The sequence below is a fragment of the Pezoporus flaviventris genome, unplaced genomic scaffold (genome assembly GCF_033815535.1).
Source record: "Pezoporus flaviventris isolate CSIRO_AGI_PZ_B2104156 unplaced genomic scaffold, CSIRO_AGI_Pfla_v1 ptg000078l, whole genome shotgun sequence".
Taxonomy (NCBI): Eukaryota; Metazoa; Chordata; class Aves; order Psittaciformes; family Psittacidae; genus Pezoporus; species Pezoporus flaviventris.
The window spans coordinates 5105626-5117455 of record NW_026892626.1 but is presented as its reverse complement, the minus strand read 5'-3'; the positions used below and the strand labels follow the sequence as shown (position 1 = coordinate 5117455).

At 41.4% G+C, this 11830-nt stretch overlaps 1 long non-coding RNA gene across 1 annotated transcript; it reads left to right on the top strand.

Moving 5' to 3' along the window:
• The first annotated feature begins 1389 nt into the window (after positions 1–1389).
• Positions 1390–3819, top strand: LOC133279861 (uncharacterized). The gene is made up of 3 exons (XR_009746995.1): positions 1390–1515; positions 2863–3153; positions 3396–3819. It is a non-coding gene; the product is annotated as an uncharacterized LOC133279861 (long non-coding RNA).
• Positions 3820–11830: the final 8011 nt, after the last annotated feature.

Sequence of the window (11830 nt, the reverse complement as noted above, 5' to 3'; positions counted from 1 at the left end):
GCAGCCGTGGCTGGGATTGCTCCGACAAATTGCTTTGCTTATAATAAAAGCTACTAAAACTAGCTGGCCTTTTCATACAGCCTCCTAACTATAGCTATCTCAGTCTATGATGGGAGGTGTTGAGAAAGGAAACATGGCTGAAATAGAAAATGCTGGAGGGTCAAAACAAAGTGTTCACATGGAGGGTACATGACACACTCAGATACCTAAACCTCATGACCATTGGAGGCAGTACATAAAAGTTGAGTGGTATTCTTTATTCCCTCTCATGCTGGCAGTAATTGTGATGGGAATCATCAGTGACACTGAAGTAAAATCTCTCTACCTCTATCTCATTGTAATCTTTCTCTCTGCTTTGAATGCTATAAGGAGTCAATGCATAGATGGGAGCAGGGCGAGGAGGAAATCCTTGCGTTGAGGGAAACCCAGAGCACCAAAGCCCACACTCTCAGTGCTACCTTCATTTCCTTGTTTGTGAGTATGTAACACAGCAAATCTTAGCTTGAGGTTTCTCATGATAACCTGTATGAATTGCAGTTGTGTTATAAAGCAAATTATAGTTGTGTTAATCATACAAACTCACTGATAGATATCCCAGGCTCCATCTTCTCCCTGAAACAGGCACTACTAGTAGTTCAAATGCTGTCATGGCTGTGCTTTTTTCCCCTCTGTACACTGCTGATAATATAGCTTTTTTGCTTCCTCCTATTTTTCATACTGGCAGTGATTACTAGGTTGCCAGCCAGCACCATTTCCCCTCTTAGTATAAAAGCTCTTTTTCCCCCCCAAGATGATAAAGCTTGAAAGGTGTCTTACAAAGAAAAGTAGCATTTTGTTAACTGCAAATGATGTGCACAGCTAGGTTGGCATTGTCAATGTCAAGCTAATATTGAAAGGTATTAAATGGAGGTAGAGAGTTGAGAACTTCTCTCCTGGACTCACATGAAATATCCTGCCTCTTTTGTACTATGCTTAAAATAAAAAAAAAACAACAAAAAAATCCACTAAGCTTTAGTTAAGACAGTTATTTTTGCAGATGTGTACTGTGGAATAGTTTTGCTTCTTTCAGGTTTGTAGAATTGTGGAGCAGTGGTGGGAGGCTGGGATCCTGGGGTTCACTTGCTCCAACTCAAGACCTATAGTGGAACTTGAGGAATGTAGTGCAGTTTGTGCAGTGCCTGGGTGCAATTTCTTGCTGTTGGCTTGCTGCATTGTTTTTGTGTTCAGGTGTGACCTGCAAAAAAAGAATCAAACCCCTGCTGTGTCTGATTGAGAAGGCTTGTGAGGTATGCCTTTGTGCTGGGTATAAAAAGCAAGGTGTTGACAGCAGGACTTCAAGGGTCTCTGAGGAGAGGCTGGGGCTGTCCTGTGGTGGACGCCACCCTGACTTCCAGCCAGGAAGGAAAGGTCTTGCTTTGAAGTCTGTCTTTTCTTTTCTTGCTACCTAAATCTATCCTAATTGGCAGTAAATTAATTTTCCCCAAGTAGAGTATGTTTCACCTCTGACAATAATTGGTAAGCCATCTTCCTGTCTTTATCTCCAACCATGAACTTTCTCACTCTATTTCCTTCTGCTGTCCCCATTGGTGTGGTAGAGTCAGGCTGAGTTGATTTCTTCACATCCCTATTACACTGCTATTTCAAAGTCGTGTCAAACATGCATCCAAAGTAGCCTGAAAATGTCAAGTGCTACAGATCAGCTACAGCAGGAAGTTTTAAATACTTGCACCCTAAACTGGAAAGCAATATTAGTATGGGCTGTGTGAAGAGGGGAATGTGTGAACAGGGAAAAGAATGAAACCAGGTAGAAACTGCTGGGGTTTATTTGTTGTGCCTTTCACTTGTCATGGACATTACTGTGAAGGCAATGAGCTGTCCATTAAAATATCATGTGAGTTGCACTTCATTGTTTTCAAAACCAGCAGCTCTTTTGCCCATGTCTTTGACAAAATTGTATGCAACAACTTGAGGTAGATAAAATAAGAGCTACATGACATTGGTAATGTCAGGATTAACAATGACTGAAGTACCTTCAGTGGAAAGTTAGCTGCTGGACTGGACATTACATTACTCTTGTGCTTTTATCAGTGAGTACCCACCAGAAGCTGCTTTCAGGCAGCACAAGGCTGTGCACTTGTCTTGCTTGTATCCTCCACACCCCTGATGACAGCAGAGTTATTGTATTTTATGTGAAAACTTAAAAATGAAAAACTCTAGTTTTCTACTTTTCAATTCTTTATTGCTATCACTGCAGTTTTACCTCACTTATAAATTATGCACTCTCTGCCCTCTTGAAATTGTCTGGTTTCTGAGTTTTATGCTTTCCAAATGTGTTTTCTTTCTGTACTGCTTTAGGTCACTTTGTATGGTACATGATTCTGAGTGCTATTTATGGGTATTTGATTTATTGCCTTATTCCCTCAAAACTACCTAGTCTATCTATGTATTTTGTTTTGCTTGGAACCACATTTTCCCTACAAACTCTTCTAACTTAGTTTTGAAAGTAAGTCATGTCTGAAAGATCTACCTCACATATAATCTCCAGTACTTCTACAAAGGAAAAAAACAAAGCAGCCAAACTGATCTTTCTTTCATAATTTTTCTTCATTCCTTATTTCAAATAACATTAGAAGACTGCACCATTCTGTTTTCAAGGTTTATTTCCCCAAGTTGTGAAATGCATGTTGTACAGCACTAGACCCGCCCAGTTTTTGTACAACAGATGGACAGCTTCTTAGATGGGAAAGATTGTCACAAGTGGTCAAGAAATGTGGGATTTAGCTGCCTACAGGAAGCTGTCTAATGAAGCTGGTTAATACAACATATAAGACTTGATAGAAACCAACCCCCTCATTACTACAGGTTATCTGAAATGGTATCAGACACTTATATTTAAGCAACTGAATATCCCAGTTGTACTGTGTCAGTCTCACTCTCTGAATCAAATTACATACAGATTCAAACGTGACTGTCTAAGAAGGAGACTTCCATGTATCCCTTTTCTGTACCTGCAAACAAGGCGCTTCCTGCCTTCAGCTCTTGGTGTGTCTGTGGTGGCTGTTCACTATGTGGAGTCCATGTCCACAGCTGGAGGAGAATCGGACAGCAACTTTAGCAAGCCTTCATGAAGCTCAGGAAATGGAAAATGGACAGGTAAAATGGAGTGATTCTTCTTGCCATACTCTGTTCCTGATGCAAATGGCACTACAGAGCTGTGGTTTGAGGACATCAGCCATATCTTAAGTGGATGCAATCCCACTGATTTCAAGGGAGCTGTCTTCATGCAAAATAGACTTGAATTTAACCCAGCGGTAATACAGTCCTTTGGGAGTAAAATTGGTGGCTATTTTAGAAAACATTTTAAAAATACTACAGACTTTTTACGTCTGCTTTAGAATCAACACTGAGCAGCTGCTTTTATAGTCTAAGATAAAAGTAGAAGGAGTTATGAGCACTGTGTAAGATAATGAACCTCTGTATAAACTACCTGCCTGAGAGATACGTCTATATGTTAATAAGGCAAATATACAGGGACAAGCCATGCTGAGTACTCTGTTTCACTTTTTTCTGTGCCTTTTTTTTGGCTCTGTGAATGCTCTGATGAGATCTTACCTATGTCCTGTCTGGGTGGGAGTCAATTCTTCCTCCAAATTGTCTGCTGTTATCCTAGCAGGAGATTTGCCTAGTAGATACAAATTAAAAATAAGACAAGGGTTTCACAAAATTTCTGTTTGGATTATAACCATGTGGTTTTCACAGTTCTTCAAGATTAGCTTTGTACCAGTGTAACTACATCTAATTTAGAGAAGTTGTTCTTGATTTACATTAAAAAGACGATGAGAAAAAAAACACATTTGTAAGTCCTTTGCTATTTAAATGAGCTGGAGAAACATGGCATTACCATTCTAATGTAACTTCTTTTGGACATTCTGTAAGTGCTGTGCCTGCTCTACTGCCTTGGCGTTAACTACGGGGAGCAGCAGGATGATGAAAGGGCAGAGGACAAGATGACCTGAACTTTGCTGCTGCTGAGGGCAACTTCATCTTTCTGCCTCTGCTTCTCCTCTTGTGTTGCTCAGAGGCAGCCATGGCCAAGTAAGTTTGAGACTGTGGTTAGACTGTAGTACAAAACACAGTCATGGTATGAACACTGCTAGCTTTAGTGTTCTGGCATTGCTCAGTGAGAAGGCTGCCATCTCCTAAGGGGATGGAGAAGGAATGTATGAGCTGGGGATGCTGTCTCAGAGTGTGGGTTATTCTAGATAGCACTGATTTTTTTGTGCTTGGCAAAAATATTTATATCTTAGTGCCATGTTGTTGTTTTGTGGGCAGTTTTAATGCAGCAGTTTCATTATCCAGCAGTGGGAACAGCCTATTGAGCATAGAGTTTGTTTCCAAGGGAATTTTTTCCTGGCCTCTAATCAAGTGGATGCTTTTTAATGCTATAATATCAGATTATTCAGTGTTGTCATATGGATACTCTGCAATGTTTTCCTATTGTTACAACATCAACATTTCATTAAGCTGAATGTTATTATGCAGTTTCAATTATCTGGGTCTTCCTTCTGCAGATATTTCTAACACCTCTGTGTTAAAGCTAAATGCTTAATTAATATGTTTATCTGCTTTATATGAAAGAAAAGAAAGCTCCCAGTTCTAGCCAGGCAGTGGAGAATTGGCCGCAAAATATGCCGGGAAGGTTACCCTAAACTTTGTATGTAAATCTCTTAGCAGAACTGCTGATTTACATACCTTTGCATTTGAGGATGTGGTTTGAAATCTAGGTAAAAATAATAGCAAGCATATACTTGAAAAAGTAGTATAGGCCTGATGACTCGCAGAATACCTTTGGGCAAAGCAAAAAATATTAAATAGTTTTTTTAAAGGTTTAAAAATTACTGGTTGGAGTTTAAATCACAGGAATTCTTATTGTTATTCAACAGAACTGCTGCAGACACTGCAGCAATTAGGAAAAGGAAGCAGGCAACACAGACTATACACTTTCATGCAGATCTTTGCATACACACCTCAGTCTTGTTTCATTGAGCCAGCGCCTAAATGCTAGGTCAGGATAGGGATCAACAGAGGAACATACAGATTTGTTAGATAACTTATCACCCTCTACTAGTGAGAAGACAGACGCGCAGCAAGTGGAGAGAGTAGGTAAAGATGACGACTAGTACTGGCAGCAATCTCATACAGAAAAGGTGTTCAGGAAGCAGTTTGCTGTGCAGCTCCATGCACATCAGTGGAGAGGCTGCTAGAGACCTGGCTGTGTGGGCTGAGCACTGGGCAGCAAATTATCATAACTGACCACTGCTTTTCATGGAAGAATTTGTGCCACACAGATGGGCAACTTTGCCTGGCTTTTTGCGTTTAAAACCAAGGAAGAACCTGTGGCTTTGGGGCCTTGGGGAGAAGGGAGAAACAGTCTGATTATGATGGCAAGCCAGAAAGGGGCTTTGCTCCTGTTCTACCACCATTGGAGTTTCCGACACCTAGAAGAGCCTTCACATGAAAAATTAAAACTATTTTAAATGTTATAAAGCATAGGAGGTAGGCTAACTCTGAATTTTCCTTCATCATTTGATAACCAATTCAGACTTTCTCCTGCTTTAGGACTAATGCTCAGATATGTAAGGGTACACTGTGGATCCCTTTCCAAATAGCACTCAGATATAGCCTTTGCCTCCTGGCCAGTGATGTCTCTGTAATACAGCCTGTCTGCACTGAATGGTTCCTTCTTTTTTTTTTTTTTTTTTTAATTGGATTGGTGATTCAAACTACTTTATTGGCATTAAAAAATTCAAACACTTATATATATATATTATATTGAATACTACGATTTTCATAGTGCTTCAATATAGTAAACACTCTTCGTGGCTGTACTCTGCCTCAGCTCCTATGCATCCATATGACTTCAGCCCTGCTTTCAACTGCCATAATGTGATTTATCACAAAATCATAGGAATGCAAGGGACCTGTCGAGATCATCCAGCCCAGCCCCCCTGACAAGGCAGAGGGAGATACCACAATCCCCCTGGGCAGCCTGTTCCAGTGCTCTGCCACCCTCAATGTAAAGTTTTTCCTCATGTTGAGGTGAAACTTGTAGTTTAGTTTATGGTCATTGCTCCTCATCCTGTTGCTGGCCACCACTGAAAAGAGTCTGGCACCGTCCTCCTGGCACCTTCCTCTGAGATACTGATCTGCACTGATGAGATCCCCTCAGTCTGTTCTTCTCCAGACTAAACAGGTCCAGCTCCTGCAATCTCTCCTCGTAAGAGAGCTGCTTCAGACCCCTAATTATCCTTGTGGCCTCTGCTGGGCCCTTTCCAGTAGCTCCTTGTCTGTATTGTGCTGAGGAACCTAGAACTGGACACATGATGAAGGGCTGCACTCTGTGCCCGCTCCCACACCCCTCAGAGACGAGCCCCGCAGCCAGAGCCGCTCAGGGAAGGCCCATCATAAGGACTGCAGCTGCAGTGCCCTAAGGAAGGCCCCACAGCCCGCCGAGCCCGCGACCATGTTCCTCCCTCAGGGAAGCCTGCACCAAGCTCCATCTGTGGATACTTCCACAGGAAACTGCCGTCAGGAACCTGACATGTGGGTTTTTATTCTGAAACTAGTTAGCTGAACTTTCACAATGAGGAAGTTAAATCTCAGAAAGGTCCTGACAGCTCTATTAATCATATAAAAGCCTTTGATTTTTGTTATGCTTCTTCACAGAGAATTTTATGCATAAAAATTGCTGAGTAGTCTTTACAGAGGAAAAATAGTGCTCTCAGAATAACAACCTTGAGAATGAGGTGGGGCTGTGCTGCTGGACAGGAGCAGCCAGGCCACTAATAAAGGAAAGCAGCAGCGAGCAGAGTATTCAGAGGCAATTTACCCACACCACAGGCACTGTAGTGGGTTCCTCGGTGGAAAGTGGCTGAGCTGCTAACCAGACACACCACTTGAAAATGCAAAACGGGTTCTCAAGTCACACAGACATTGTCATGTAAGTAGAAACCTGCTTCTTATCCCTATACAGATTTCAAAATGGATGAAAGACAAAAAACAAAGGGAAAGGAAAGAATGTGGTGCAATGTTTTCTTTGATCTGTGTCTTAAAGGGAAAACTGATTGACAAAAGGTCTGCACCTTGTTCCTAGGTTGCCAAAAAGATGTTTGCAGCAGTGAAGTGTAACTGTCGTGTTATCTTCTGTCACCTCATGATCCTCCTTCATTTCTCACCAGATAAATGCATTTCTCACCAGATAAATGCATCTTATATAGCAGGCAGCAGACAGCCTGCAGAAACTGTCCACCACATTATGGACAAAGTGACCCACTCAGAGATGCTTACTGAATTTAGCATTATGGGAAGACCATGGAGCTTCGCTCAAGCTGTGTTAAAATTGTGTTGATGTTGTTGAGAACCTGTTGTGGAACCCGTAGCCCAGGTGGTAGCTCAGAACAATGCAGCCACTCACTCACTCCCTTCCTTCTTCCTCCCCCCTCTCCCAGAGGGATGGGGAGAAGAATCGAAAGAATGTAACTCCCACGGGTTGAGATAAGAACAGTCCAGTAACTAAGGTATAACACAGATCACTGCTGCTGCCACCAATAAAAATAACAGTGAGGGAAATAACAAGGGAAGAGAATACAACCGCTCACCACCCGTTGACCGATACCCAGCCTGACCTGAGCAGTGATCTAGCCCTTCCAGGTAACTGCCCCCAGTTTATATACTGGGCATGACGTGCCGTGTTATGGAATACCTCTTTGGTCAGTTTGGGTCAGGTGTCCTGTCTCTGCTTCCTCCCGGCTTCCCCTCCTCCCTGGCAGAGCTTGAGACTGAGAAAGTCCTTGATCAGAGTTAACATTACTTAGCAACAACTAAAACCACTAGTGTGTTATCAGCATTGCTCCCTTTCAGGCTGAAAGTCAAAACCACAGCACTGCACCAGCTACTAAGAAGGAGAAAAATAACTGTTATGGCTGAACCCAAGACAGAACCCTATGTATTTAAGTGAATCTTTTTGCTAGTGTCCCAGGAACTGTGAAGTTAGTAGCAGACAGTAATATGTATGTAGCAGACAATAGGTTAGTAGCAATAGGTTAGTAGCAGACAATAATGCTATGACCAATTTCTAGGTTTTCCTGAACTATACTATAAATGCAAGAGCTTTCCTCAGTTTTGGTGACTATTTTGACCAGCCTATGAACTTTCTTCATTGTAGTCTCTGGAAGCTTAGAATGCCTTCCACAGAAATGGCCCTAGAGAACAGTGTGCATGTAATCCTCTGATTTACACAGCAGGTTACTCAGGACTTCAGTGAACTCAGTATCTGAGGTTTTTTTTTTTCTTTCCATAAAGAAATTCAGTGTCTTCCATAGAAAAACCCTCCAGTATCCTTTTTATAGAATGCGTGTGTACTAAATGCAAATAACAAAGTCATAGCTTATCTTATGTTACTAAAAAATTCTGTCAGAGAAAGCCTTCCAGGCATTTTATAGTTGTAGCAGCACTGCAGTATTGCTCTGTTAAACAGAGTGTAACAGAAAGCAGGAGAGAACCCCTGGGTGGTTACAGTGAGCAAAGCAAGGTGAGAAAAGATACAGAGGTGAAACGGAGTTGGGGGTATGCTTACAGTGTAGGCTGGGATCAGGGTCAAGAAGAGAATTCAAAGATTCTGTTTTCCAAATTTGTTGTCTTTGGTACAGACTGTGTTATCTCCTTAATCAAAGACCACCTTCCCCTTAACTCTTCGTATTGCTCATCTGCTCTGTGCTTGAGTTTTCCTCCTTGGCTGTATACCAGAGAAATACATCCAAAACCAAAATGGTATTTTCAGGCAGCTGCTGTAAGTATTAGATATTTGTCTGGGTAAATAATGGCCTTTTTAGGTAGCTAGTGTATATAGGAACAACCCTGTAGGTTATAATATGAAAGAAATGTCTATCCAAATTTTGTGGGCTTTGATATAAATCTATATTTATCTGACATAATCCTCTGATTTGAGCAGCAACATGTTATAGACTAGTGATTGGACTACTGGAGGCAAAGATTGTAAAAAGTGCAGATTTTTGATATGTGAGAAAATTTTTTCAGTTAAACTTGATTAATTAGTGTAATTGCTCTAGTGAAATCTAATCTTAGTAACATTTGTGCACAGACATGCAAAATACAAAATACCAATGGCATGGCACAGTAGAAAGCAGGATGGCATGAACTGGGTCAAAGCCATGTGTGTAGTGGTTGTTACATGAACCTGGTTCCATGGACTGCTTCTAATTTTCTTCCTGAATCAGAAGAGTTAGTTGTCATAACAGTCTACCGTAGGAATGGGTAAAGCCTTTAATGACTTAAGACTGAATACTAGATGCAACATAAGTGATGTGTTGCACCTCAGGCACAAGATACAAGATTGAGGGAGAATTGTTGGGTGGGGTATTGCTGCAACATGAGTTAAACAAGCAGTCAGGCTACAAGTTTATAATGGTGCCCCAGCCTTAGAATCATAGAACAGTCTAGTATGGAAAAGACCTTGAGACATTCCATTAACCTAGCACTGCCAGGTCCACCACTAAACCATGTGCGTCTTAATTTAAATCTACGTCTTTTAAATCCCTCCAGGGGTGGTGAATAAAGCGCTTCTGCAGGCATTCTGTTCCAATGCTGACAGCTCTTTCGGTGAAGAAATTTTTCCTAATATCCAAACTAAACCTCCCCTGCCGGGAGACATTTGTTAAAGTTGATAGTGTAGATACAGAAGGAGAGCATTATGCTGAATTCATTTAAAGGACTGTTTTTCTGCATTGGCATGGAGAATCTGTATTGGCAAGTCGATTTTATACTTGAGAAACAAGCTTCGGATTAGATGAGTTAAAAGATCTGCAGAGGTGAGAAGGATCAGTGCAACAGGGAACAGAAGGCTGACTTCTGGAGTAAGGCTCTGAAATAGCACGGCACGGAATGGAGAATTCAACATTTCTGTCAGTTTTTATATTTTAATTGAAATTCTGCTTTGTGGTTGTGCTAGATTTGGGATGGCTTGTTTTCCAGGATACTGTGATACAAGATTCTTATTCAGGAGTAAAACATTTGGGGGGTTCCTGGCATCAACCTAAAAATGTTTAAAAGAAACTTTGCCATTACTTTGTACAGCCTCGTGCTGGTAAAGCATCTCATATGGTTCATTGATTGGAAAGAGTCTCCGTTCTTACTAACTCAGCTACTTTCATTACTTAAGTATAAGTCACAATCTGGTGGGAAATGAAACACTGTTGTTTGTATGTTCTAAGTTTCTTGTCTTTGAGTATAACCGCAATTATGTTCTGTGATTACAATAGTCTGAATGTATTATAAGAAGGCAGGAGGGAAGGGAAAACCTGCTGCATTGCAGTACAGAGCCTATTCCCAATTCTTAATATAATTTACTGACAGTGAATTATGCAATTATTCATAAAACAGCAGTGGTCCTCATTTAACAACATGACAGGGCTGCATGTAATTAGAACTATTTTAAAGTGGTTTCCCCCCCCATAGATCAGTTGTTCCTACTATAAATGTTGCTAAAACAGCACATACAGTTTTTCACTGCAAAGTGCAGTGCAGCCATTTGAAATGTCTGGTTCTTAGTCTGGGAGTACCTGGTGAATGCTCTGGATGATTTAGTCTCCAGTGGCCTGCTCTGGATATGGCTTATCTATTTCTTCTTAATAGTTAGCAAACATATATTGCTTTGTAGAGAGAGACCTGGAGTCATATTCCACCCAAGTTTAATCTAAAGACTGGGAGGAAAATTTCATCCAAAAGAGTGTAAATAATAACCAAGTTTTACATACTCATCCCAGGATGATAGGAATTGTAATTTCACCAATCAACCCATTTCTCTGACATGAAAAGTAGAAAGATACCTTTCTGGCTTGTGCTTATAAAAGTCTCTTAGCTATTACTTCAATTACAACACTTTGGGTTTTACATGAAATCTTAATTTTGTGAGTTTTCCAAGGTATTGGAACCCAGTGCCCCTGAGATGCTAGTCATGTGCAGTCAAATTTGTCTGAAGTAACTGGTAAATACCACTTGCCTTTCTGAGGGCAACTACTTAATTGTGTCTGCTTTCAGCTACTTGCTAAAGTATCACAGTATGCTAGAGCTTGGAAGGGACCTCAAAAGATCATCTAGTCCAATCCCTCTGCCGGAGCAGGAACACCTAGATAATGTTACACAGGAATGTGTCCAGGCGGGTTTTGAATGTCTCCAGAGAAGGAGACTCCACAACCTTCCTGGGCAGCCTGTTTCAGTGTTCTGTCACCCTCACTGAGGAGAAGTTTCTTCTCAAGTTTAAGTGGAACCTCTTGTGTTCCAGTTTGTACCCATTACCCCTTGTCCTATCATTGCTTGCCACTGAGTAGAGCCTGGCTCCATCCTCGTGACACTCCCCCTTTATATATTTATATACGCTAATAAGGTCACCCCTCAGTCTCCTCTTCTGCAAACTATAGAGACCCAGCTCCCTCAGTCTTTCCTCATAAAGGAGATGCTCCACTCCTTTAATCATCTTAGTTGCCCTGCGCTGGACTCTCTCCAGCAGGTCTCTGTCCTTCTTGAACTGAGATCAGAAATCCTGGGTTGGTTGTTTTTGTTTTTTTAAGACTCTAACTCTCCTGATAAGTACTGTCAGAGTCCTGGAGTTAGGCAGTGCTGATGGTAGCTACAGAAGGAAATGACAGGAAAGAGTTGCTACTTCATGACCTTTCTATTGCAGAGTTTGAGTGTGAAATGCTAAAAACCCCACCAAACCATCTTCCCTTCCCCCCCAACCAACAAACAAACCAAC